The following is a 25,593-nucleotide window of genomic DNA, read 5'->3' as shown; positions in this document are numbered from 1 at the left end:
GTCTGGACCTAATTCAGATGTCTGATTCAAGGTGAGTGATTTGGAAAATAATGGGAAATAATTTATCAAACGAGGAAAAGACTGTTTTGTCTACATGGAAAACTTTACTGAAAAGAAAAAAATGTTCAAGCTTCTGATTATGCTCTTCATAGCTTACTAATATGGTGTAAATCACACGACTTTAAAGCTGATGCCGACACTGCCTTCAGTGTCAGGGCATGGAAAAAGTTTGGGAAGAGACTATGGGAAGTGATATCTAAGGGTGATAAGACGGATGTCAATTTGGCTACTACCTGGAGACTGTTGTATCAGGCATTGAAGGAATGGAAAGCAGAACAAGATAGAGGGGAGGAATTGGAGGAACAGGAATTAGAGCAAGAAACTGAAGTAGATGAACAGGAGGAAGATGAGGCTGAGCCCATCTGTTCCAGATTGCAAGGAAAGATGCATTCTATTATCATCTGGATGGCAGTTGTCTTTTGTCAAGTGGGCAGTTTGCCTTATCTCTCTCTTTGAGTGACCACAATCACTCCTCCCTTGGGAGGGGACATCTGCTGATAACAGACTATTGAATGTCACTGCATGACTGATAAGAACTATAACATCCCATTGTGAGATGCTCTGCCCAGAGGGAGGAGCCAAGCATTGCTACCCAGATATAATCCAGAGGTTCTGAAACACCAACACAGCTTCTCCACTGGATTCCCCAGAGGAACAGCAGCTGCCTCTTCTTCCACTGGATCTTCGGAGGAAGATTACACCCTTTTCTGCAGGACCCCCTGCTTCAACAGAACCACCCCTGACCCTCCAGGAGGGCTGCAGCCACATTTCCAATTGGACTGCTAACAACACCCTGACCAACAGGGGGTCAGGTTGAGTTCTGACTCTGTCAGTGTTGTTCTGGTGTACTGCATTGTTTATTTTATCCTTTTATTTTTCTTCCCTAATAAAGATCTGTTATTTCTTGCTCCCACATTTTTTGCCTGAGAGCCTCTTAATTTAAAATTTATAGCAATTCGGAGGGGTGGGGAGGGTTTACATTCTCCATTTCAGGGGAGGCTCCTGCCTTCCTTAGCAGGCACTTGTCTTTCCAAACCAAGACAGTTGTCTTTTCCTTTTTGGGATACCAGCAAGATCATGTCACAAATGCCACAGAAACTATTACATGGAAAGAAACCAAAGTTCCTTTTCCATTACACACACCCATGTCAACAGCCACTATTATATAACCCATACAAATTAGGTAATATAACCCATACCTGTAGGCAAAATGGGGAAAATTATTGAATTGCAAGAAACTTAGGAAAAATCGTAATAGATTTGGAATTGAATGTCCAAAAGGAGAGAGACGGATTTGTTTTACATTTAATATTACAGTTCAGGATTCCGTAAAAAACAACTAGTAAACAAAAAGCTAAAACCAGCACAGCAATCTAACTCTGTATTGACCCCAAATTATCTGTTGAGTCGTATTACAAGACTCCAAGCAGTTATAGAAATGATAGCAAACAAAGCTGCCCAGGCATTAGAGTTAATATCAAGTCAGCTAAGCCAAACAAAAACTGTAGGGTATCAGAATAGGTTGGCTTTAGACTATTTATTGGCCAAAGAAAGGGGTGTTTGTGGTAAGTTTAATATATCAGATTGTTGAAAATTGATGACCACAAAAAAGTCATTCTAGAAAAAGCAAAAGAAATCAAAGAAGAAAAAATTTATGTATATAATAACCTGGGTACCAGTCCAAAAATTAGAAAACATTGTTAAAACCTAGCTGGTGGGGTAACATATTAGAAGAAATTAAGATTTTTCATTTTGTGTGTTACAACTGTTTTGATATTTCTTCCTTGTGTAATCCCCTGTTTTATTTTGCCAGCATAGTCCAGAAGATGCAAGTAGACAAGAAATATTGCTCAAACCAAATGATTTACAAAGAATAAGAGTGGGGATTGTGAAAAATGCATATTTTATGATTGGCTTTTTTGCAAATATTAAAATGAATATAATATGTGTTGTGTTAGAAAGTAATGCTGTATTAATTCTCTTAAGTAGTGTGTTAAATATAGCTTTAGGTTATAAAAAATGTTAAAATATAAACGATGCTATGTAGGATACCTTTTTAAAAAAAGGACTTGCAGCGAGATAGCAGCCACAGGACACCTAAATCTTTCAGAGAAAAAAAATTTATTGCCCTCTTATCAGAAGAAATGAACATCTTCCCACTTCGAAGGCGCTGTTAAGATTCAGAGGAAGAAGCTAACAATGACCAGACAGAATCCTGTATGTGAATGGAATTTATGCATCATGTATGAAGTGTATGAATATGCAACAGGCTATTGTTTTTAAAGGTTAATCCTTTGTTAACGGGTGTCCTTTTTCAGACAGAAAAAGGATACCGGAAACAGACTGCCCAGAAAAAGGTACTCACACATCTGTAATTCTTTGGTTCTATTGTCTCATATTGTCCTAATTCAAATTGTCCAAATTATTATTACTCTAATTGTATTATTATTTTTATAACCATTTTACTACTATTAAACTTTTAAATTTTTTTTAAAAACTCAAGTGATTGGTGCTTTTCACAGCAGTTCTCTGTCGCAGTCCCAATGTAGCAGGACATATTTTCGCAGCAGTCGGGGCCCACCAGCTCCCGCACGGCGTTACACAAAGGAGCGGCTGTGCTGCTGCTCTTCCCCCTTTGCTTCTCATTCATATTCCAATTGTTTTAGCAAGTCCATAATTGCTGACCAAGGCTTTATAACACCCATGGCTGTGTCCTCACCATTAGAGGCTGCTGCAAATATATATTGTCCAGCTCCCTGCCAAAAGGGCAAATCTAAAACAGCCGCTTCTGATACATCCAGCTGATGGCTTTCACACCATGTGAACAAAGCTTGTAGGGCTCATTCATCATAACCAATCCCTCTCCTTTTAAAGAAGAAAATCACTACCTTCATTACAGAGTTTTCTGGTGTTGACATCCAAGCTCCCATGGTCTCCTAGGTGATTCCACTCCACAAAAACAGGGCTGAAACTTCAGAGCACATTCTGCTGTCTATTAAGCAAAGTTCTGTTTTTTCACCATGTCACAGATATCTTTTTGTGAAAATCCTTTTCTTTAGGATTTTCCCTTCTGAGAAGCTGAGGCCTCAGAGAAAAAATATAAACAATAGTTATCTGCTGCTGTGGGAAGCATCAGTAGATTTTTGATTGGGCCATCTTGAATGTTTACAATTAATGGCCAACCACAGACCAGATAGCTTGGACTCTCTGTCCAAGCCACAGATCCTTGTTGTTCTTTCTTTTCTATTCTTAGCTTAGCCTTCTGAGGAAACCTTTCCTTCTATTCTTTTTAGTAGAGTTATAATGTAATATATATATAATAAAATAATAAATCAAGCCTTCTGAACATGGAGTCAACATTCTCGCCTCTTCCTTTATCCAAGAACCCTTGTGACCACGGTCCCATCACCATGCTGGCTGTCCCGTCGATTCCCACTTTTGCGCTGTATTTATTCCGGTTCCCACACTGATTCCCGGCTCTTACACTGCTTGTAACCCGGTTCTACAGCGATTCCCACTTTACACTGTAACATTCCCAGTTCTAAACACCATACCGGCTTTTCGCCATCTGTCTCCTTTGGTCTGTGCCAGGTTATGGCAGAGTCCTGATAACTTTGGCCATCACCATGTGTTAGGGCACATGTGGGTGGAGAGGTGCGCAGGTGGGGCGCACCACTCACCCCCAGTTTCATGTGGCAACAGAGGCAGTTTATTTCCAAAGCTCCCCTTATACAGTGCATTTGAAAGACCCGGTCTGGATGCTCTCAGTGGTTTGAACTCCGTGCCCCTTCAGGTCCTGGCCACTGAGATGGCTGCAGCCTTGGGAGATATTTAATTGGACAAGACCCTTTTCAATCACAGTCACACATATGTGCAGGGGCACACACACAGACAGAAACAGTCAGTGCAAGCAAGGTACCTGTGAAAAATTCCCCTCGGGGCTTACTGAAATCCTCACTTTGGATGCTCTTGCATCTCCCACTGGGTGAAGAACAGGTGCTGTGGTGCCAGATTTCTTTGGCCCAACTGGCTCCCAGCAACGTGGGTGAGAGTGGGCTGTCCCCTGGTAGCAGTTAAACTGGGGTGCAGCCATAGGGCACAGCTGCTCTACGGCACGGGTGGACTGCGTTGGGGATAGGACTGCACTGAGGGCAGGGACAAGGAACAGGGAAAGGTCTTCTGTATGTTTTGCAAAGGGGTTCATTCCCTGGAGGGCCAGGGACAGAAAGACACCCATGGCCTGGGTGATGCTGGCCTGATGTCAGCCACCCACCAAAGCCACTCTGTCCCTGCCCCCCAGCAGGCACACAGGGGAGAGAAAATTTAACCAAGAGTTCCTGGGTCAGGATAACATGAGAAGAGATCCCTCACTAAACACCAAAATGAGCATCACAGACACAGCCTGGGCACAGGGAGGGAATTTATTACCAACCAAATCAAATCAGGACAAGGAGAGAGGAAATAAATCTCTCCAACACCTCCCCCCCACCCAACAAGAGTCACCCAGAATGGGCGTAACCAGAGCTCTGCCCAACGGGGATCACTGGAGATCATCTAGTGTGGATCTTCCCATGGGGGATGGCTGTATTGCACTAAAGATGGAGCTGGAGCAGTGCACTAAGATCTTCCAGCACTTCCTGGAGGAGCTCCTCTCACACTCAGGACACTCATAGGGCCTCTCCCAGGTGTGGATGCACAGGTGGAGTTGCAGTTAACACCGTTCCTGCAAGTGGGGCTGTGGAAGGGCCTCTCCTCTGTGTGAATCTGCTCATGTAAAGGAGATGGAAGTTAGTCCAAAACCTCTTCCCACACTCAGGACACTCATAGGGCCTCTCCCTGCTGTGGATCTTTTGGTGATTGATGAGGTTGGAGCTCTGCCCAAAGCCCTTCCCACATTCCCCACACTCTTAAGGCCATTCCCTCTGTGTGGATCATCTGGTGGTGGATCAGGTCGCAGCTCCAAAGCTCCCTCTGAAGCCCTTCCCACATTCCAAGCACTTGTGGAGGTTCTCCCCATCCTGAGGCTTCTCCACCAGCTGCGAGCTCTGTCTGGATCTCCCTCTGGCCACCTTCCCGGCACATGGAGAGTCTTTCCTCCTCACAGCTCCTGGGTTTGGTTTGCAGCCTCTCCCTCTGTGGGATCTCCAGGGCTTTTCCTCACCCTTTGTGGGAAGGGACCACAGGGAGAATGGGGCAGAGATGCCTTGGGAGGACACTTCTGTCTAATTGTCAATCAGCTGTGGTCCACTCCCCCATTTCTAGAAGGTTCTCTGTTCCTCATTTCCCCATTGGATTGTGTTGTAAGACCACCCTTTCCCCCCACTCCCATTGGTGTACCCCTCCTCACCCCACTTCGACTTCTCCTCTGATCCCTCTTCCTATTGGTTGTCTGTATCCTGGCCCCACCCACCTTCTTCCTGTTATAAATCCTGGCCCCACCCTTGTTCTGGGCTCTGCCACTGGCTCCCCTTTGGCTGTGGTTGTGTCCCTGCTCCTCTCCTCGCCTGGACCCTTCGACTCTCCTATAATAAACCAGCTGGACCCTCAGCAGTGTCTAGAGACCTCCTTCTTCAACTGGTCGAGCACAAGATTATCCATCAGGGCCTGAGTGCAAGGTGGGCTGGGGGAGCTGCTCCCTCAAACCTTGAGGAGTCTGCTCTGACCGGAACCTGCCCAGGAGCTCCCTCGCAGGGAGAAGATATCCCGCACCCGTTAGATTCCCGTGCTCTGCCCTGGAGCCACTCAAAACGGCCTCTTCCATGAGGTTCTGCCATGGGGATTTGTCCTCCCTGGTCTCTGTCTGCAGCTCAGTGCCTGGCATAAGGAAAGAAAAGGAGAGGAAGGAATGAAGAAGGAAGGACAGAATGAGGAGAGGAAGGAGGGTGGACAAGGAGAGGACGGGATTTGCCTTCATGCCAGAGGGAAGGGGAAGGAGATCCACCCAATGCATCCCCGGCAGGACAGCTTCATCAGCGGGGTTGTCCTGCAGCCAGGGGTGATGCTAGGCTGGGAGATGGAACACAGGAGAGGGAGAAAGGAGCAGTGACTTTCTCCTCACCTGCCTCAGTGTCCCATGCAATCTTCCTTTTCCTTGCAACTGCCTCCTCCTTTTCCATCTGGACAAAGTTTGGGATTGACAAATCCTGGCTTGGGGGAAAAACAACAGGTGAGCACCTTGGTCCTTCTGATCAAGTCCAGCTCCAGAAGTCACCGCCCCATTCACTGTTGGTGGCCCAGACCCTGCTCATCTCCAGCCTCCCCCATCCCTCCAGGCTGCTGGGATTCCCCAGCTCTGGGATTGCTCCTCCCTGCTCTCCCACTCCCAGTGAGCCACAAAACTGATGTCACACCCCTGCCCCTTCTGGTAGCAGGCAATCACCATGTGGGTACTCCAAGACCCCTCCAAGGAGCATTTGCGGCTCAGCTGATGGGTTCTGTGAGATCCAAACATCCCCTCCCTTGCAAAGAGCCCTCCTGGACATTCTCTGAGAGATGTGGGACGAGCTGCCCCTCCCTGCTCACCTGCAGGATGTGGAGGGAGGATTGATGCTGCTGGAACCAGGGGGAGCTGCGGACTCAGTGGGTGAGTGGGGGAACCGCATGGTTCTCCTGCTGCTCTTCCTGGTACTGTTCCTGTTCTTCCTTTCCTCCCCCTCATCCTCTCTCCCTCCTCTTCCTCTTGCTCCCCCTCCCTGCCCACCCCAGACCCCCCCTTTCCCCACCACGTCTCTCCCACAGTCACAGCACCACCAGCTTTTGGGTGGAGGGAACCCCCCATGAACCCCCAGGGATGGGCAATGGGCTTGAGGACCCACCCAGTGGGGATCCATTCCTCCCCAGAGTTCCAGGGAATCACTTCAGGAATCAAGTGGGGAACACAAATGGATCCCCATGGAACTGCCTTTTTTCTGTTCCATCCCCACATTTTCCTCCCCTCCCCCATCATTCCCCCAACCTAAAGATCCCTCCCAACTCAGTTTTGGGATCCCATGCCTCTCCCACTCTCTTTGAATCCTCTTTTCCCCTGCTCTTCTGCCCCTTTACCATTGTCCCTCCAGCCCCATCCCTCACCCTCGTGCTTGGTTTTGGGGGATCCAGGCCCCTCTTGGCTCTGTCTGGGGGGGTCAAATTCCCTCTTTCCCTGAAATCTGGCAGCTCTTGGGTGCTTTTTCCTGAGAGGAATCCCTGAGTTTTGGGATTATTGGGGTGCTGTTTTGGAGGGGGGACAGCTCTCTCTGGCTTTCCCCTTCCTGCTGTGGCCCCTCAGCTGCCCCTGACACCCTGGGGGTGCTGGGATTTCCCTCCTGGGGACAAGGACGTTCATCCCCTTCCAGGAGCCCAATGCCTGGCTGGGGCTTCAGGTCAGGGGGTCCTTGAGCAGCTGCCCCAGAACCTCCCCCAGGATCTCCCAGAGCAGCTGGAGCCTCTTGGCCTGGGGTCCCCAAAGGCCTCAGCAAGCTCCAAATTCCTCCCAGGAACCCTCAACTCCCTCAAACCCAGCATCCCCCACATCCTCTGCAAGTTATCCCCATGGCACCAGCCATGGCCATGTCTCCACAGGTCACTGGCCATGTCCCACCATGTCCTCACCCATGGCTGTCTCCTCACCGTGTTTCCATCCCTGTCATTGTCCCCAACATTAGCCTCTGTGCCCCTGTGCCCCCATGTCCCCATCCCCCTCCATGTCCATGTGTCCCCTTGTCACTCCCCATGTCTGTGTCCCACCATGTCTGTGTCCACCATGACCACACCCATGTCTTAGTTCGATGCCTTTATTTTTACGCTTGTGTTGGATATTTTAAAGGGATAAAGAGATATTAAAAGAAAATCAACCTAAAAGAAAAAGATTTCCATGTCCGTGCCTGTGAGAGCCTGTCCGAAATATCCTTCATTTATGCCTCACAATTGTCATGAAGAAAAGACCACCGAAAAGTTAAAACTGTTGAGCCAGTGGGGAGGGGAAGTCATGCGATTGTCAGTTTGTTTCCACAGGTGTTATTTGCATAACACGCCATGCTGAACACGAAGGGGGCATTCTGCCCCTTGTGAACAATGGATTCTCCGTACCTCCTGGCCTGCCTGGCTTGAGCTCTGGGTGGTCCCCTACAGAAGACCCCTCTCATCCACCCTCAGCCATTGTGACAGACAAGTAGAAATGCGAGCCTCTCCATCAAAGAACCAAGACAAGAAATCCCCGTGCAAGAAAACCCCGCTCACACCTTCTTCCAGAGACTGGGACTGAACCCCCCCCAACTCGGGGGAGGTGTGCATGAAGGGGGGAAAAGCTGCCCAGAATAAATGCACCTGCGAGCATTGGGCCATGGAAACAATGGTTTTTGCCTGTTGCTTGGCTAGGACTCTGTGTACCCCCTTTTCTGTTCTTTCCCCCTCCCTGGAGACCTTTGTTTCGGCTCCCCTTCCCCCCAATAAAAAAATCGTATAACTGGAGCCCTGGTTAGCCGTGCTTTTCGAGATCTCCCGGGACGTGATCCAGTGAGCTTCGATGGCCGGACCCCGAAGGACAAAAGCGGCATCATGTCTCAGTAGCTATAACCCATCTTCCCTCTTTTCGTCCCTCTTTCCTTATCTTCTCCCTTTTTTCCCCAGTTCCGCTCACCAACGCATTTCAGTTGTGATTATTTCAATAAAACTGCATTTTGTTGATTTGTTACTGCAAATCCCCTGTACCTTTGTTGGTTATTTTTGCACCTAAAAATCATCGCGTTACCTGTCCACTGGGACGGATTGCGACACTGCCAGCTGAGGTTCCACCTGCTTGGGTGGGAGAGAAGAACCTTTTTTGGTGGAGTTTCAACCCTACTGTCTCTAAAATTTTGGTCTTTTCGTCACTTTTTCATCATCTGCCTGTAGAAGACTCCCTTAGGCAACAGGAAATTAAAATCATGGAATCCCTGAAGTTAGAAAAGATCTCCAAGACCATCCAGAACTCCTTGATGACACCAGAAAATAGGAGTGAATACAAAAGATGTTCTGGGGTTGAAAGCCAAGAAATCTGCTCTCCCCAAGGAATTCCCATTGTTGGTCTACCTCCTGATGGATGTTCTGCTCTCTGCATTCGTCCAAGTGCCCAGAGGGAGCCAGGAAGATGTGGAGCCCCCCAGCCAGGTGTCATCCCAACACACATCACCAGGGCACTGCCTAACAGAGGTCACTGGGGATCATCCAACGTGGATCCTCCCATGGGGGATGGAGCTGGAGCAGCGCACGAAGCTCTTCCCACACTCAGGGCACCCACAGGGCTTCCCTCAGTGACGCCTCCGTTGGTGTTTGGTCAAGGTTGAGCTCAGGGAGAAGTACATCCTTGGAAGCAGAGCTGGAGCAGAGCACAAAGCTCTTCCCACACTCCCCACACTCTTAGGGCCTCTCCCTGGAGTGGATGCGCTGGTGGGAGACGAGGGCGAATTTGAGGCTGAAGCCCTTCCCAGTCAGGGCAGCGGAACAGCCTCTCGTCTGTGTGAATCCGCTCATGTCTGAGGAGAGTGGAGCTGATCTGAAACCTCTTCCCACACTCAGGACACTCATAGGGCTTCTCCCCAGTGTGGCTTCGCTGGTGTTTTCTCAGGTCTGAGCTCCACCCATAGCTCTTCCCACACTCCAAGCAGGTGTAGGGCCGTTCCCCAGTGTGGATCCTCTGGTGCTGGATCAGGTGGGATCTCTGGTTGAAGCTCTTCCCACATTCCCCACATTCATAGGGCTTTTCGCCAGTGTGGATCATCTGGTGCCGGATCAGGTCAGAGCTGTCTCTGAAGCTCTTCCAACAATCCCCACATTTGTAGGGTCGTACCCCAGTGTGGATCACCTGGTGCTGAATTAGGCCAGAGCTCTGTCTGAAGCTCTTTCCACACTCCCCACACTGGTAGGGCCGTTCCCCAGTGTGGATCCTTTGGTGCTAGATCAGGTTGGAGCTCTGGCTGAAAACCTTCCCACATTCCAAGCACTTGTGGGGCTTCTTCCTGCCATGGGGCTTCTCCACCAGCTCTGAGCTCGGGCTGCATCTCTGGCCATCTTCCTGGCTCAGGGGGGCTCTTTCCTCCTCGCAGCTCCCTGGACTGGGTTTGTAGCCACTCCTTGTGCAGGATCTCCGAGGTTTTTCCTCATCCTCCATCAGACCAAGCCTTGGGAATAAAAAATCCTGGTTTGGGTTAAAAAAAAAAAAAAAAGAAAAAGAATAAGAGGGTGCCTTGCACTGGGAGTTCCTCCTTGCCCAACTTCATCTCAGGAACTAATTGGACATCTTGTGTCTGTAAGAACCTCCAAAACACCGAGATTCAGCACAAAAATTCTCCCAACACCAAGACACAGATCAAAAACTCCCCAAACATCATGATTTAGCAAAAACCTCCTCCAAAAGATAAAGATTCAGCCCCTGCAAAAAGCCAAAGCACCAACAATTAGCCCAAGAAAGCTCAAAAACACTAAGATTCAGCCAGGGAAATTCATGGATCCTCCTGCCTGGATATCTGCTGCATATGAGGGGGCAATGCTCCTGGGGCTTGGGGTAGAGCCTGCAGATACAGGGAGAGATGGAACCTTCTGATGCCTCCTGTTTCTGCTCCTCCTCCTGTGTCTCCGCTCTTCTTCACACTCCTCTTCCTCCTGCTATTCCTCCTTCTCCTGCACAATCCCACCATCTCGTCCCACGTGCAGCATTTGACCAGTTTGTTCCTTAACCCTGCTTCTCCTTCCCTCCTCCTCCTGCCCCAGGCCCAGCACCCACTGCCGGCTCCCTCTTGCCCCCAAACTCACAGCATCCCACGGCAGGGGCAGGGATGGAGCTGGGGCAGGTCGGGCTGGGGCAGCGCTGGGCTCTCGGCCGCTCCCGCCCGCACTCGGTCCCCACTGCAGCCGCTCCCGCCAGGACAGCGCGGGGGGGCCCGGCCTTGGCGCTGCCCCAGTCCCACCTCCCCAAATTCCCCTCGAGGGGGGCGCTGGGGCCGAGCGGGAGCGCAGATGGGCAACGCTGGGAGCTGCGGGTCTGCCTGGCAACTACTGAGTCATCATCAGCGTGTGCGCTGATTGGCTGAGCACTGCCTGAGGGTGGAGCTGCAGAAAGGGGGGACACCCTGCTCCAGGGGGGATGTCCCACAAACGGGGGACCCCCATGAAAGGAAGAAGAGGAAAGTGTCTTTACAAACAGATGCTGTGAATCTGCTCAGAGATAGAGCCAGGAACTTGTACATAAGGAAGTGACAGGAGAAGCCAGCAGTTTCAGAAAATGTTATTAAATAATGACAGGCTGCTGCTTAGCCAAGGTCCTGCTAAATTAATGAACTTCAAGAAGAACAAAGACTTCACAGAGCCATAAATATTGTTTGCTATACAAAAGTTGGGAGCATATTAGGAAGGGGAAGCAGTAGGTAGACTGGGATGTCTGTAACTCTCAAGCCAACAGGGAAAGAGAAAGGGAGATGTAGACAGGAAACTTAGGATGAACAGGAGGCTGTGTCCTCCAACAACTGGACAGACCCCATAGGAAATGTCCCATGGCTTCTCCTTTTTTTTTTTTTTTTGAATGAAATTATTTTTACAGGAGTCCTCTGTCTTCTTTCTGAACAGAAACCTCTGGTGATGTCAATTTTTCCACACACCTTGGGATGCATCTGGAATTCCTTCCACCATCTGGGACGGCGGGCAGTGAGTGCAGCTGAAGGTGCCTCACCCACTTTGGGTGATCGGCTCCCTTGGGGGGCGGCAGCACCAGGGATTGATTGAGTACCCGAGAGTGACCAGGAGACAGACGAGTGACACATCAGGGCGGGTTCTGAAGAGTCAGCAGGGAGAGAGCACTGCAAATCTCATCTGTGAGTGCACTGGGATCTCTGGGGAGTGAACATGGCAGGGCAACCACGGAGGGTAGAAAAGAGAAAGCCGGGAAGGGGTCCTGTGTCAAAGGGATGCAACAGATGATGATCCCAAAATATCTCTGAAGAGTCCCTTTGGAGAACGTTGAGGAAGAGTACACATTCCCCCAGAGGTAATTAAGGACATGGATACCTAGAGGGGCAACAAGGGAAGTGGAGAAGGGATTTGGACAACAGGGGATGGATGGATGGATGGATGGATGGATGGATGGATGGATGGATGGATGGATGCATGGATGGATGCATGGATGGATGCATGGATGAATGGATGGATGGTGTTGGTGTGCTGGGAAGAGACTGGGTGAAGGGGAGCGTGCAGCAATATGGTTAAGGCAAGAAGCAGCTGGAGAAATCTATGTGGTAAGAAAAAGAAAAGAGGAGGAAGAGAACAATACTGAGGATTGGGGTGTTTTTCAACAGGGTCTTATCCTCAACCTTTGTCAGCTGATCATTTGTATCCCCGGTGTCCAGGACAGGAAATCAAGGAGGTCAGGGTTTCAGGGGGTTTCTCTGTGAGGGGCAGCGGCAGCACCGGGCGCAGAGCTGCGGCACCGGGAGCACGGGCTGGGGGCCTGTGGGGAGCTGCGGGGCCGGGCCGGGGCTGTGGGGCAGCCGGGGCTCAGCGCCGGGCGCTGCCTGACCCCACCAGCCCCGGGCAGGGCCGGCAGCGGCCCCCGGCCCCCAGGAGGCTGCGGGACGCCCCGGCCGCTGCCCGGCCCCGTGGAGCTGCCGGCCCTGCCCGCCGGGGGCGCCTTCGGACACTGCGGCAGGACAGGGAGCGGCTCTGGGATACGGGCTGGGGAGGGCACCCTGAGCACAGGGAGGAGGAGCAAGGAACACCTGGGAAAGGCGGATTATTAGGGAAGGATCAAGATATTCTTTGAGTCGCTGGAAAACAAATGATTCTGCAGAAAGCTCAGCAGCTGTCAGAGGATGAGCACCCACAGGCACTGAGGGGGCTGCAGGAGGGGCACAAGAAGGCCCTGCAGCACTTGGGCACAAAGGCACAGCAGGTGAGTGCAAGAAGGGAGCAGCAAAAGGCCAAGCTGAAGGCAAAGGCCAGGGCACAGCTCCTACAGCCCCCGAGGGATCAACCCCAGGGCCCAAGGGGGCCCCAGCACCCAGGGCACGGCTCGGCCACAAGCACCTGGCAGAGGCATTGCCCTCCTCGGCAGGGGAGAGCCCACCCAAACAGCCCCTGGCAAGGAACCAGGGCTCCAGCTGCAGGGCACAAGGACACTGCAAGCACAGACAGCAGCACCCTCAGGACCAGCAACTCCACCCCTTGATGGACATGGATTGGCAGGGCTGTCACAGCTCCCATCACACCAGGGACCCTCCACACTGCAGCCCTTGAGAACATTCAGGGTGGGTTTGCATTGAGAGGAGGTCTCCCCTGATAGACACAGGGGCCTCTCAATGCACTTTGAATGTTAGACCCAAGGGGGAAAAATGCTAGAAACATGTTTGATTAGTGAGGAGATAAGGTGGAAAGAGCAGTGGTTTTATTCAACCACTATTAGCAGATGTGGGCAATGGGTTTGAAATGCATGAATTTTTATTTCCTCCTAATTGCTATCATGATTGACTGGGAAGGGATTTGATTCCTAAACTTGGAACGCAAATTAATTTTATAAAAGGTGATACAGAGGCTAGTTCTGTTGTAGCTCTGTGTCAGATGTCTGTCTGGGCCTGCACTGCCACAGCTGCTGGGGAACACCACGGCACAATTCCACTCTGGGGCTCAGTTGCACTCACACACTGGGCTGGCTGGAATAAGATTACACCATGAGAATGTTGTTTCTAATCAATGCTACTTTGATATTGTCAGTTAGGTTTGGGCTAGGGGTGTGAGAATCAATTTTTATTCTTAGCAGAAGAAGTAGAAAAAGTCTTTATTGCTTTGGATTCTTTTTCTCATGTGTTTGCATGGCTGTTGGAGATTGCAAAATTTTGGTCTGGGTTTTCTGGTGTTTAGCTTCAGGCTGCATTTTGCAAAACTAGAAGAGCTTTAAAGGTGGCCCTTTAACTCATAAACAGTTAATAGAACACTCTTCAAATAAAACCCCTAAAAATTAAAAATACCCCAAACCCTGGCTTTTGGGGGGGGGGGGGGGGGCATGTGTGAGTACACCCTGGAAGTGAAGCTTCATTCCAGGCACCCTGCAGAGGAGCTTTAGAAATGCAAATGAACACTGCTGAGCAAAGTGTGGACAATGCACCTGGGTCTCTTGCCCAGGGCAGGAATTGGGCTGATTCCCTCTGCCCCTCACCCCAAGCTCTGCCTGCTGGCACTGATGGAATTTGCACAGCTCAAGGCAGAGCCCAGGGGGAGGATATCTGACCCTGCAACAGAAACGGGTGAAGCTGCAAAGGGAAACAGCAAAAGGAGAATATTGGGAAAACTTCACTATAAATAAGTGGGGGGGAATCATCCCTGTGCCATCTCCAACATGTGCTGTCACTGTCTATATGTTATATAGGGTGTATTAGAGCACTGAAATGTTCTAGCTATCACAAGTTCAGGGAAATCAGTTTGGAATCAAAGTATTTGATGATTTAATTAGAGAAAAGTGGTCAATTGATGCAGTCTTGGCTCAAGGGAGTGCCCAAAACTGGGGAAAAGCTGAAAGGCCACCAGAACAAATTCTACAACACCATGGACCAGCCCCTGGGAACCCGAACCAATTCATATCAGGAGCCACAGAACCCATTTCTCATTTCAATGGCATCATTACATTACAAGCTGTCCTCAAAATAATAACCGACCAGACAGCTCCAGCTCCTGACCTTCCTGCTGACCAATCCACTGAAATGAGGAACACAACACTTAACCATGGGATAGGATCAGATCATCTGTTAGCAGAAAAAGGAGGAGTTTCTGCAAAATTCAATGACTCAAACTGCTGTTGGCAAATAGATGACAAAGGAAAAGTGGTGAAACAGATAACAAAGGAAACAAGAAAGTAGCTCATGCACCAATCCAAACGCAGATAAGATGGGAATGTGTCATAGTTTGAGAGGAAGTAAGTGTTCTGAGATATGCTGTAGTCACCTATAAGTGTTCAGATTTTTATATTAGCACCTAGTGTAGCCACTAGAGACATTAGACACGCCTCTGAGAACGCAGGGGTTAAGAGCAAAGAACTCTCGGGGGAAGATCTCTTGAATTCCAGCGAGGGAAGTGAAGAGGCCCCAGCACAGAAGGGTGGGAGAAGCACCAGGAGGCATCGGGCAGCCCCCCCACCCAGGAGACAGAGACAGAGCCTGTGCCACCTTGAAATTTGATATCAAGCGCTGGCAGCACAGCCCGGCCTGTGGAGAAGGATGGGGGGTGCAGCGAGAAGGTGTCCGGCCGCTTCTGGGAGCTTTGAACCCTTTCTCAGACAATGAAAACTTTGCAGAACATTAACCTTTCCTAGAAGAGAGATAGAGATGAAATGGAAGAAAGAAGTGTGCAAGTGTGAAAGTGAAGAATCTTAAGTGAGAAGAGATGATAAAGTAGCTTAGCCAGACTCTTCTTGTTATAGCCATAGACAGAACCATGTTTCCTGTGACACACAGACTGCATCCAGAGGGAGGCAATGGCTCAGACCCAAGAAAGCTCAGTGTCAGTACTCCTCAGCCCCAAGGAGGGAAATTTGAAGAAGACAAGTGTCCCAAAGGTGAGACTGTGCTCTGTTTGGAACAGGACAAAGCATCCTTAAAAAGAAAACCCTAGAAGCAGCTCTAGTCCATGGTTAGTGGTGAGAGCAGAGACACAAAGGGAAGAGGTCACGACAGCAGATTTACTCCTGGCGGTGCCACGAGTGACACAGAAACACACGAAGTTTCAATGGTGTTTCCAGAAGAAGCCTATAGCACAAGAAAGACTCCTCTCCTCTTGATGAATTGAGAATTGATTATCTAAAGACTAGTGATAGACTGAGAGTTGAAATTTGAGAGATAGATGTATTGGAATTTAGTAGAGAGAGGAGGAAATGTTTTTACAAAGTTTTCATTTTCCCTGCATATTTCTTGTTATTTAGAGTTGTAGTTTAGTTAATAAAGTTTTTTTTTCTTTATTTCTAAGTAAAAGCCTGTTTCGCTTATTCCTGGTCACATCTCACAGCAGACACCAGAGAGAAACCATCTTCATAGGAGCACTAGCATTGTGCCAGCCTCTAACCATAACAGAATGGGACACGGTTTTGTGGCTCCCTGGCAGACCACGGGTTAAACAAATGGTGTTTCTCCTCTGATGTGCTACAGAGGAGAAACAGCATTTGTTTTACCATGCTCCACACCTTGAGAGTGCAGCTCATTCAGCAGGTGAGTGAGGGGATGCAGGTGGCAGCCAGGCCTCCTGATCCAGAAACGGCAACAGAAGGACAGGGAATGAGGGCACTGAGAATAATCCCAAAACCAAAGAAGACCCAGGAAGAAAAAACAGAGTCAATGAGTGAATCTGCCTGGAGATGGGGTCAGGGACGTGTAGATAAGGAAGTAATGGGAGAAACTACCAGTTTTAGAAAATGTTAGAAATTGACACAGAAAGCTCCACAAAGTCCTGCTGAATTCCTGAATTTCGAAAAGAACAAAGACTTAACAGAGCAGTGATTATCGGCTATTATACAAAAGTGGAGGTGCACAATAACGAGGACATGCAGTTACCGGATCGGGAGGTCTGAACCTTCCAAGTACCTCAGCCAGTGGGCAAAGGGAGAGGGAGATGAGGCCGGGAAAATGAGGATACAAAGGAGGCTGCGAACTACAACAATGGCAGAGAGCGCACGGCAAATGCCCCACGGCCTCTCCCTCTGCTCAGCAATAAAGTCACTTTTACAGGACTCCTCTGTCTCCTCTGGGCACAGAAACCTCCGGCCACGGGAATTTCCCCGCACAGCCCCGGGCACGGGGCAGCCCCCTCTGTCCCAGCCACAGCAACCGGGCCGAGCCAGCGCTGCTCCGGCAGCGGCTCCTGCCGAGGCAGCGGCCGCAAGGAGACCGCGGGCAGGGGATGCCCGAGAGAGGCCCCGAGCCCCTGGGAAGCCCCTGCAGAGCCATGGAAGCGGCTCCTGACGGCACCTGTGAGCCCGGGGCGATCCCCGCTGGAGCAGCCCGTTCCCGAGGGATGTGTCCCGTGGGAGGGACCCCAGGCTGGAGCAGGACGAGGATTCCTGTCCCTGAGGGGAGGCTGTGACAGGACCGGGCTGTGACCCCCATCCCCTGCGCCTCTGGCTGGGGAGAAGGGAGGAAATGCGGGACAGAGTTAAGCCTGGGAAGGAGAGAGAATTGGGGGGAGGATATTTTCGTAGGAATTATTTCAGTTCTCATTCTCTTGCCCAGCCATGTTTGATGATAAATTCAATTAATTTCCCCAAGTAAAGTGTGAGAGGAATGATGGATTTTGTCCTTACAAACAGGCTGCGGGTCTGCTGGTAGATCAAACCAGCACTGAGAGATAAAAGAAACAATGGAAAAGATTCCACTGATTGATTAATAGGAAATTATATTTGCTGTTACAAACAAACTTTAGGTTTGCTGATAAATGAAACTGAACACTGAAAAATGAAAGAAACAATGAGGGAAAACCCTAAATTCCAAAAGAATTAAAAATTAAAAAGGAAGGGTTATACATCAGAGGGAAATCTTCAGTATCGGGCGTTATCGGGAAATCTGAACCTCTCAAGTACCTCAGCCAATAGGGAAAGAGAGAAGGGAAATGCGGCCGGGAAACTGGGATAAAAAGGGAGGCTGTGTCCTCCAAAAAATCGGAGAGACCCCAGGGCAATGCCCCATGGCCTCTGTCTTCATTCGAATAAAGTAAAAGGATTCCTCTGTCTCCTTTTTGGACATAAACCTCTGAGGTTTGTGGATTAATTCTCCTGACAAGTGCGTTGTGCCCGTCACCAGTGACTGAACTGTCCCCACGCTTACCCAGACCCCCGAGCCTTTCCTTACGCGCTCTGTTCCCTGCCCAGGGACAGGAGTGAAGTGACAGAGAGGTTTTGGCCTCTCTGCAGCATCCCCTGCTCCGGCCTGGGCTCCTGCCGGGGCTGCAGGCGGGTCCCGGCTCCGTCCCGCACTCACCCCAGCTCCCAGCGCCCAATATAATCCCGGTCACGCCGAGCTCCCGGCGGTTCGGGGCAGCAGCAGCGGCTCCTTGGCCTCCTGCCCGGGCCGGGCCCAGCGCCGGGGCCGCTCCTCAGCCGCGGCTGCCGGGAAATGCCGGAGTGCGGGGAAAGGGAGGCGGGGCCGTGCCGTGTGCAGAGCCCGCGCCGTGTGCAGAGCCCGCCCCTCGCTGCGATTGGCTGATTCTGCCGTCGCTCCTCGAGCTCGCGCACTGACTGGTGGGAGCGGCGCCAAGCACGGCCCCTGGTGCCGCCCTGAGGGCGGCCCTGGCTCGGCAGTCGCCATTACCGGAGCCTGGTGAGGCGGCGGAGGAGCTCAGAGGCGGCCCTAGCGCAGCCTCGGGCACGGGGCAGCCCCCTCTGTCCCAGCCACAGCAACCGGGCCGAGCCAGCGCTGCTCCGGCAGCGGCTCCTGCCGAGGCAGCGGCCGCAAGGAGACCGCGGGCAGCCGCTCCCGCAGCGCCCTCAGGCCAGCGGCAACACGGGACGGACACGGCACAACGAACCCGCCCGAGCCCCCTGCCGCCCCCGAGGCCCGCAGCCAGCCCCGAGCCCCCGCACAACCCAGCGCGGCTCCCACCTGCGCTGCGGCCGCCTCCGAGCTCCGCCGCCGCCTCACCGGTGGGGTCCCGGTCACTCCCTGGATGATCCCGATCACTCCCAGTATGTTCCAACTCACAGTAGGGTCCCAGAGGCTCCCAGTCATGCCCTCTATGGTTCCTTTCACTCTCAGTCCCTCTCAGTAAGAGCCCAGTGTGGCCCCAGTCACACCTTACAGGATGCCATTTACCCCTGCTGTGGTCCCAGTTGCTCCTAGTATAAGTCCAGTCACCTCCAGTATGATCCCAGTTACTCCCAGTTACTCCCAGTACCATGCCAGTCACCCCAAGTGTGACCCCATCAGTCCCAATGTAATCCCAGTATGACCCGAGCATGGGCCAGCTGATCCCAGTATGATCCCAGTTGGTCCCTGCATTATTCCAGTTTCTCCTCTTCAACCCTACTACAGATCTGATCACTCACAGTATGACTCGAGTCAATCCCAGGATGATCCAAACCACTCCCAGTCTCTCCCAGTATATCTCAATTGTCCCCTGTGTGTTCCCTGTTACGCCTAGTAGCCCTCAGTGTGGTGCCAGCATAAACCAGTATGATCCCTGGTACCCCAGCTCTGCTCCCAGGGAGTTCTTTCCCCAGTCTGTCCCAGTCCCTCCCCAGCAGCTGCTGCCGTTTCCCAGATTCTGACCTCCCCCCCCCCCCCCATTCCCGGGCACTGGGACCCCCCTGCACCCCCTTATCCTGCACCAACACCCCCCTGCACCCCCTTTCCCGGCTAGCCCCCTCTCCCAGCCCCTGGATCCCCCGTTTCCGTGACCCCGGGGACCCCCGGGCCCCCATTCCCGGCCAGCCCGGGGCATCTCAGCCCCAGCCTCCCTTTGCTGGGAAACCCAGCCTGGGCACGGGGCTCTGCGGCCGCTCTGGGATTTGTGATCCCCCAAAGGAAAGGGAGAGAACAGCACAGAGAGAGAGAGAAGGAGATTGGGAATCAGGGGCCAGGAGGGGATCCAGGTGAATTCCCTGGAATTCGCCCTTTTCCCCTCCCCCTTTCCCCTCCCCCCGCGCTCCTCGGGCACTTTCGCTTTCGCGTCTCTCCAGCTCTGCCACAGCCGCGATCGGGGACGGCTGCGATGGCTCCAGCGCTGGGGCTGGGGGTGCTCTGGGGGCTCCTGGGGCTCCTGGGGAACCCGGGGAGCGCGACCAAAGGTGAGTGGGACCCCCCGAAACCGGGACCCCCCTGAACCGCAGTTACCGGGCACCGGGACCCCCGCGAACTTCCATTTCCGGGCATCGGGAACCCTCTAAACCTCCATTGTCGGGCAGGGGAACTCCCCTGAATCCCCATTTTGGGTCCTCAACCCCCTGAAACCCCATTTTGGGGACTGTGACCCCCCTCAATCACCTTCCCCAGCACCGGGACCCCCCTGTACCCCCTCATCTGGCACCAAGATCCCCTGAACCCCCATTTCGAGTCAGCAGGACCTCCCTGAACCGCAATTCCCGGGCATAGGGAACTCCCTAATCCTCCATTCGTGTGTACCAGGACACCCCTGAACCCCCATTTTCGGTCCTGTGACCCCCCCCCCAATACCCTTCTCCTGAACCGGGACCCCCCTGTACGCCCTCATCTGGCACCGAGACCCCCCTGAAACCCCCATTTCTGAGCACGCGGACCCCCTTGAGCGTCCATTTCCGGCCAGCTCGACCCCCCTGTACCCCCTTCGGCAGCACTGGGACCCCCTGTACCCCCTCATCTGGCACCAGGAACCCCCTGAACCCCCATTTCTGGTCAGCGGCGCCCTCGGAACCCCCATTTTCGGGTACCGGGACCTCCTCGAACCCCGAATTCCGGGAAGGAAACTCCCCCTGAACTCGCATTTCCCGGCACAGGAACTCCCTGAATCCCAGTTTTTGGGCACTGGGACCCCCCTGGGCCCCCCTAATTCCCCCAGGCGCTTCCTGGAAGGGGTTCCAGGGGTCCCAGAGGGTCCCCTGGGGTCCCAGGGGGTCTCAGCGAGGATCCAGCGGGATCCAGATGAATTCCCTGGAATTCCCCTTTTCCCCGTCTCGCTTTCCCGTCTCCCAAACTGCCTAGCCGGGATCCGCCCGTCTCTCCCGGCCCCAGACCCCCCTTTCCGTGACCCAGGGACCCCTGAACCCCCATTCCTGCCTTTCCCAGCTCCCAGACCCCACTGCCCTCAACACCGGGGACCCCTGGACCCCCTTTGGTGGGCACAGGGACCCCCTGGATCCCCCATCCCGCCTCTCCCAGTCCCTTCCTTGAACCTTGGACCCTTCCCAGCTCTCCTGGTTCTGCTTCCCGACCTTTGGACGCCCCCAGACCCCCCAGTCTCTGCGTCCCCCCAGTTTTCCACCCCCTGCGCGTCCTGCGGGGGGTCCGGGCAGGTTCCGGGGGGTTCAGGGGAATTCCCAGGGTTTCCTCTGTCCCCTCCCCGCGCTGCCCCGGTCACTTTCGCATCTACCAAGCTGCGGCTCCGGGATCCGCCCGGGCACCGGGGACTGCCCTGGCACCGAGAGCCCCTGACCCGCAATTCCCGGGAACGGGGACCCCCCGAACTTCCATTTGCGGGCGAACCCCCATTCCAGGGCACAGAGACCCCTTGAATGTTCATTTCAGGCGACCGGGACCCCCCTGAACCCCCTTCCCCAGCTTTGATATCCCCTGCATCCCCTTATCTGGAGCCTGGAACCCGCTGAACCCTCATTGCCGGGCACAGAAATCACCCTGAACCCAAATTTCTGGGCACCGGCTCGGCCCTGAACCCCCATTTCTGGACACTGGAACTCTCCTCAATCTCGATTTTCTGGGCACCTGGGAAGGGAACCCCCCTGAACCCCATTTCCTGGGCATCCCGTTATCTGGCACCGGGCCCCCTGAACCCCCATTCCACTGCACCATGACCCCCTCGAGCCCCCCATTCCTGTGAACGGGGACCCCCTGCACCCCTTCCACAGCACCAGATCCCAGCCAGGACCATATCTGGCACTGGGACCCCCAAACCCCCATTGGCAGGAAGGGACTCCCCCTGAACCCCATTTGCCTGCACCGTCACTCCCGGAACTGCAATTTTTGGGCACCGGGACCCCCTAAACCTCCAGTCCTGGACAGAGAAACTCCATATAGCCCCTTTTTAGGTCCTGTGACACCCCTCAGTCTCCTTCCCCAGCATCGAGACCCCCCTGTACCCCTCATCTAGCTCCGAGAGCCCCCTGTAGCCCCATTCCCGAGCACATGGACCCCCTTGAGCACCCATTTCCAGCCACCACGACCTCCCTGTGCCCTCCTCAGCAGCACCGGGTCCCCCCTGAACCCCCATTTCTGGTCACCGACGCCCCAGGAACCGCCAGTTTCGAGCACCTAAACACCCTCGAACCCCGAATTCCGGGAAGGAAACTCCCCCTGAACCCGCATTCCGCGGCATGGAAATCCCATGAACCCCAATTTTTGGGCACTAGAACCCCTCTAAACCCTCAATTTTTAGCACTGGGAACCCCCTGCCCCCCCTAATCTGGGACTGGGCTCCCCCCGCACCCCTATCAGTGCTCTGGGACCCCCTGCACCCCATTCCCGGCCATCCCGCCCTTCCCAGACCCCAGTCCCCCCCTTTTCCTCGGCTTTTGCACCCCCAGATCTCCAAAATTTCTGCGTCCCCCCAGTTCTCCATTACCGGCGCTTCCTGGAAGGGGTTCCAGGGGTCCCAGAGGGTCCTCCGGGGTCCCAGGGGGTCTCAGCGAGGATCCAGTGGGATCCAGATGAATTCCCTGGAATTCCCCTGGAATCTCCCCTTGGGAGACTTTTCCGTCTCCCAAACTGCGTCCCCGGGATCCGCCCGCTTCTCCCAGCCCCAGACCCCCCTTTCCGTGACCCAGGGACCCCTGAACCCCCATTCCTGCCTTTCCCAGCTCCCAGACCCCACTGCCCTCAACACCGGGGACCCCTGGACCCCCCTTTGGTGGGCACAGGGACCCCCTGGATCCCCCATCCCGCCTCTCCCAGTCCCTTCCTTGAACTTTGGACCCTTCCCGGCTCTCCCGGTTTCCTTCCCGACCCTTGGACGCCCCCAGACCCCCCAGTCTCTGCGTCCCCCCAGTTCTCCACCCCCTGCGCGTCCTGCGGGGGGTCCGGGCAGGTTCCGGGGGGTTCAGGGGAATTCCCAGGGTTTCCTCTATCCCTCCCCCCACTCCCCGCGCTGCCCCGGTCACTTTCGCATCTCCCAAGCTGCGGCTCCGGGATCCGCCCGGGCACCGGGGACTGCCCTGGCACCGAGAGCCCCTGACCCGCAATTCCCGGGGACCACTGAACTTCCATTTCCGGGCGAACCCCCATTCCAGGGCACAGAGACCCCCTTGAATGTTCATTTCGGGGCACCGGGACCCCCCTGAACCCCTTCCCCAGCCACGATAACACCTGCATCCCCTTATCTGGAGCCTGGAACCCGCTGAACCCCCATTGCCGGGCACAGAAACCGCCCTGAACCCAAATTTCTGGGCACCGGGACTTCCCGAACCCCAATTTCTGGACACTGGAACTCTCCTGAACCTCAATTTTCAGGCACCCTGGAAGGGAACCCTCCTGAACCCCATTTCTGGTCACCGGCACTCCCGGAACCACAATTTTCGGCCACCGGGACCCCCTAAACCTCCATTCCCGGGAAAGTCCCCTGAACCCCTATTTTGGGTCCTGTGACCCCCCTCAATCCCATTCGTCAGCATCGAGACCCTCAGTACCCCCTCATCTGGAGCCGGCCCCCCCTGAACCCTCATTTCTGGTCGCCAGAGCCCCTGGAAATGTCATTTCGAGCACCTAAACCCCCTCGAACCCCAAATTCCGGGAAGGAAATTCCCCCTGAACCCGCATTCTGTGACATGGAAATCCCCTGAACCCCAATTTTTGGGCACTGGGACCCCTCTGAACGCCCGTTTTTTAGCATTGGGACCCTCCTGCCCTCCTAATCCAGCACTGGGATCCCCCCACAACCCCATCAGTGCTCCGGCACCCTCTGCACCCCCATTCGCGGCCATCCCGCCCTTCCGAGACCCCAGTCCCCCCCCTTTCCTCGGCTTTTGCACCCCCAGATCTCCCAAATTCCTGGGTCCCCCCTGTTCTCCATTCTTGAAGGGGTTCCAGGGGTCCCAAAGGTCCCAGGAGTTCTCAGCGAGGATGCAGCGGGATCCAGATGAATTCCCTGGAATTCCCCTTTTCCCCGTCTCGCTTTCCCGTCTCCCAAGCTGCGTCCCCGGGATCCGCCCGCCTCTCCCAGCCCCAGACGCCCCTTTCCGTGACCCAGGGACCCCCTGAACCCCCATTTCTGGCTTTCCCAGCTCCCAGACCCCACTGTCCTCAACACCGGGGACCCCTGGACTCCCTTTGGTGGGCACAGCGACCCTCTGGATCCCCCATCCCGCCTCTCCCAGTCCCTACCTTGAACTTCCCTTTCCGGGCAAACCCCCCTTCCAGGGCACAGAGACCCCCGTGAACGTTCATTTCGGGGCATCGGGACTCCCCGTACCCCCTTCCCCAGCCCCGATAAACCCTGCACCCCCTTATCTGGGGCCTAGAACCCCCTGAATCCAATATGCCAGGCACGGAAACCACCCTGAACTCCTATTTCTGGGACCTGGGAGCCACTGCATCCCCTTATCCGGCACCGGGACCCCCTAAACCTCAATTTCTAGGCACCAGGACGCCTTTAATACCGGAACCCGGGAAGGGAACCCCCTGAACCCCATTTCCTGGGCACCGGGACCCCAGTGCATCCCCTTATGCAGCACTGGGACCCCCTGAACCCCCATTCTGCTGCACCAAGACCCCTGTGCACCCCCATATCCATGAGTAGAAACCTCCCAAACCCTCCGTTGTCAGGCACAGGACCCCACCCTGCACCCCCTTATCCATCACGGGGATCCCCCTGCACCCCCTTATCCAGCCCCAATGCCCCCCCGCACCCCCTTTCCCAGCCCTCCCCCTCTCAGACACCCCAGCCCCCGCTTTTCCTTGACCCTGGCACCCCCTGAACCCCCACTCCTGCCTTCCCAGCCCCCACCCATCACCTTCCTCAACACCAGGGATCTGCCCGTGCACCCCCTTTCCTGGGCACAGGGACCCCCAGCACCTCCCATTAGCCTCAAACCCTTGCCTGTGACCCCCCTCCATTCCCATCCCCAGCACCAGGACCCCTCATTACCCCCTCATCTGGCACCGGGACCCCCCTGAACCCTCATTCCTGGGCTGGGAAACCCCCCTGAACCCCCATTCCCAGGCACTGGAACCCACTGAGCCCCCATTTCTAAACGCCCATTTCCCGCACCAGGACCCCCTTATACCCTCTTCCCCAGAACCAGGACCCCCTGAACTGCCATTTATGGGCACTGGGACTCACTTGAACCCTGAATTCGGGGAAGAGAATCGCCTGGACCCCCATTCTTGGGCACTGTGACACCCCTGCCCCCCCTAATCCGGGACTGGGATCCCCCCGCAGCCCCATCAGTGCTCCGGGACCCCCTGCACCCCCATTCCCACCCTTCCCAGACCCCAGTCCCCCCCTTTTCCTCGGCTTTTGGATCCCCAGATCTCCCAAATTTCTGCGTCACCCCAGTTCTCCATTCCCGGCGCTTCCTGGAAGGGGTTCCAGCGGAACCCCTAAACCTCCATTCGGACAGGGAAACACACCCGTACCCCCATTTTGGGTCCTGTGACCCCTCCCCCCCCCAATCCCCTTCCCCAACACCAGGACCCCTCTGACCCGCAATTCCCGGGCACGGGGACCCCCCCGAACTTCCATTTGTGGGTGAACCCCTCTTCCAGGGCACAGAGACCCCCTTGAACGTTCATTTTGGGGCATCGGGACCCCCCTGTACCCCCTTCCCCAGCCCCGATAACCCCTGCACCCCCTTATCTGGAGCCTGGAACACCCTGAACCCACAATCCTCGGTACAGAAACTGACCTGAACCCCATTGC

The 25,593-nt window shown here is 54.0% G+C and overlaps 1 protein-coding gene and 1 pseudogene across 1 annotated transcript in view; both read right to left on the bottom strand.

Moving 5' to 3' along the window:
- Positions 1-18,126, bottom strand: part of LOC132085606 (zinc finger protein 436-like) — a 91,921-nt pseudogene extending 73,795 nt beyond the window's left edge.
- LOC132085581 (zinc finger protein 239-like) overlaps positions 1-18,140 on the bottom strand; it is a 204,979-nt gene extending 186,839 nt beyond the window's left edge. The window contains exon 1 of the mRNA XM_059491046.1: positions 18,015-18,140. The gene's annotated coding sequence lies outside the window, so the exon portion shown is untranslated. The remainder of the gene's footprint in view (positions 1-18,014) is intronic.
- Positions 18,141-25,593: the final 7,453 nt, after the last annotated feature.

Source organism: Ammospiza nelsoni, chromosome 31, assembly GCF_027579445.1.
Source record: "Ammospiza nelsoni isolate bAmmNel1 chromosome 31, bAmmNel1.pri, whole genome shotgun sequence".
Classification (NCBI taxonomy): domain Eukaryota; kingdom Metazoa; phylum Chordata; class Aves; order Passeriformes; family Passerellidae; genus Ammospiza; species Ammospiza nelsoni.
The sequence above is the reverse complement of the archived record's forward strand: the minus strand, read 5'-3'. Positions and strand labels throughout refer to the sequence as shown.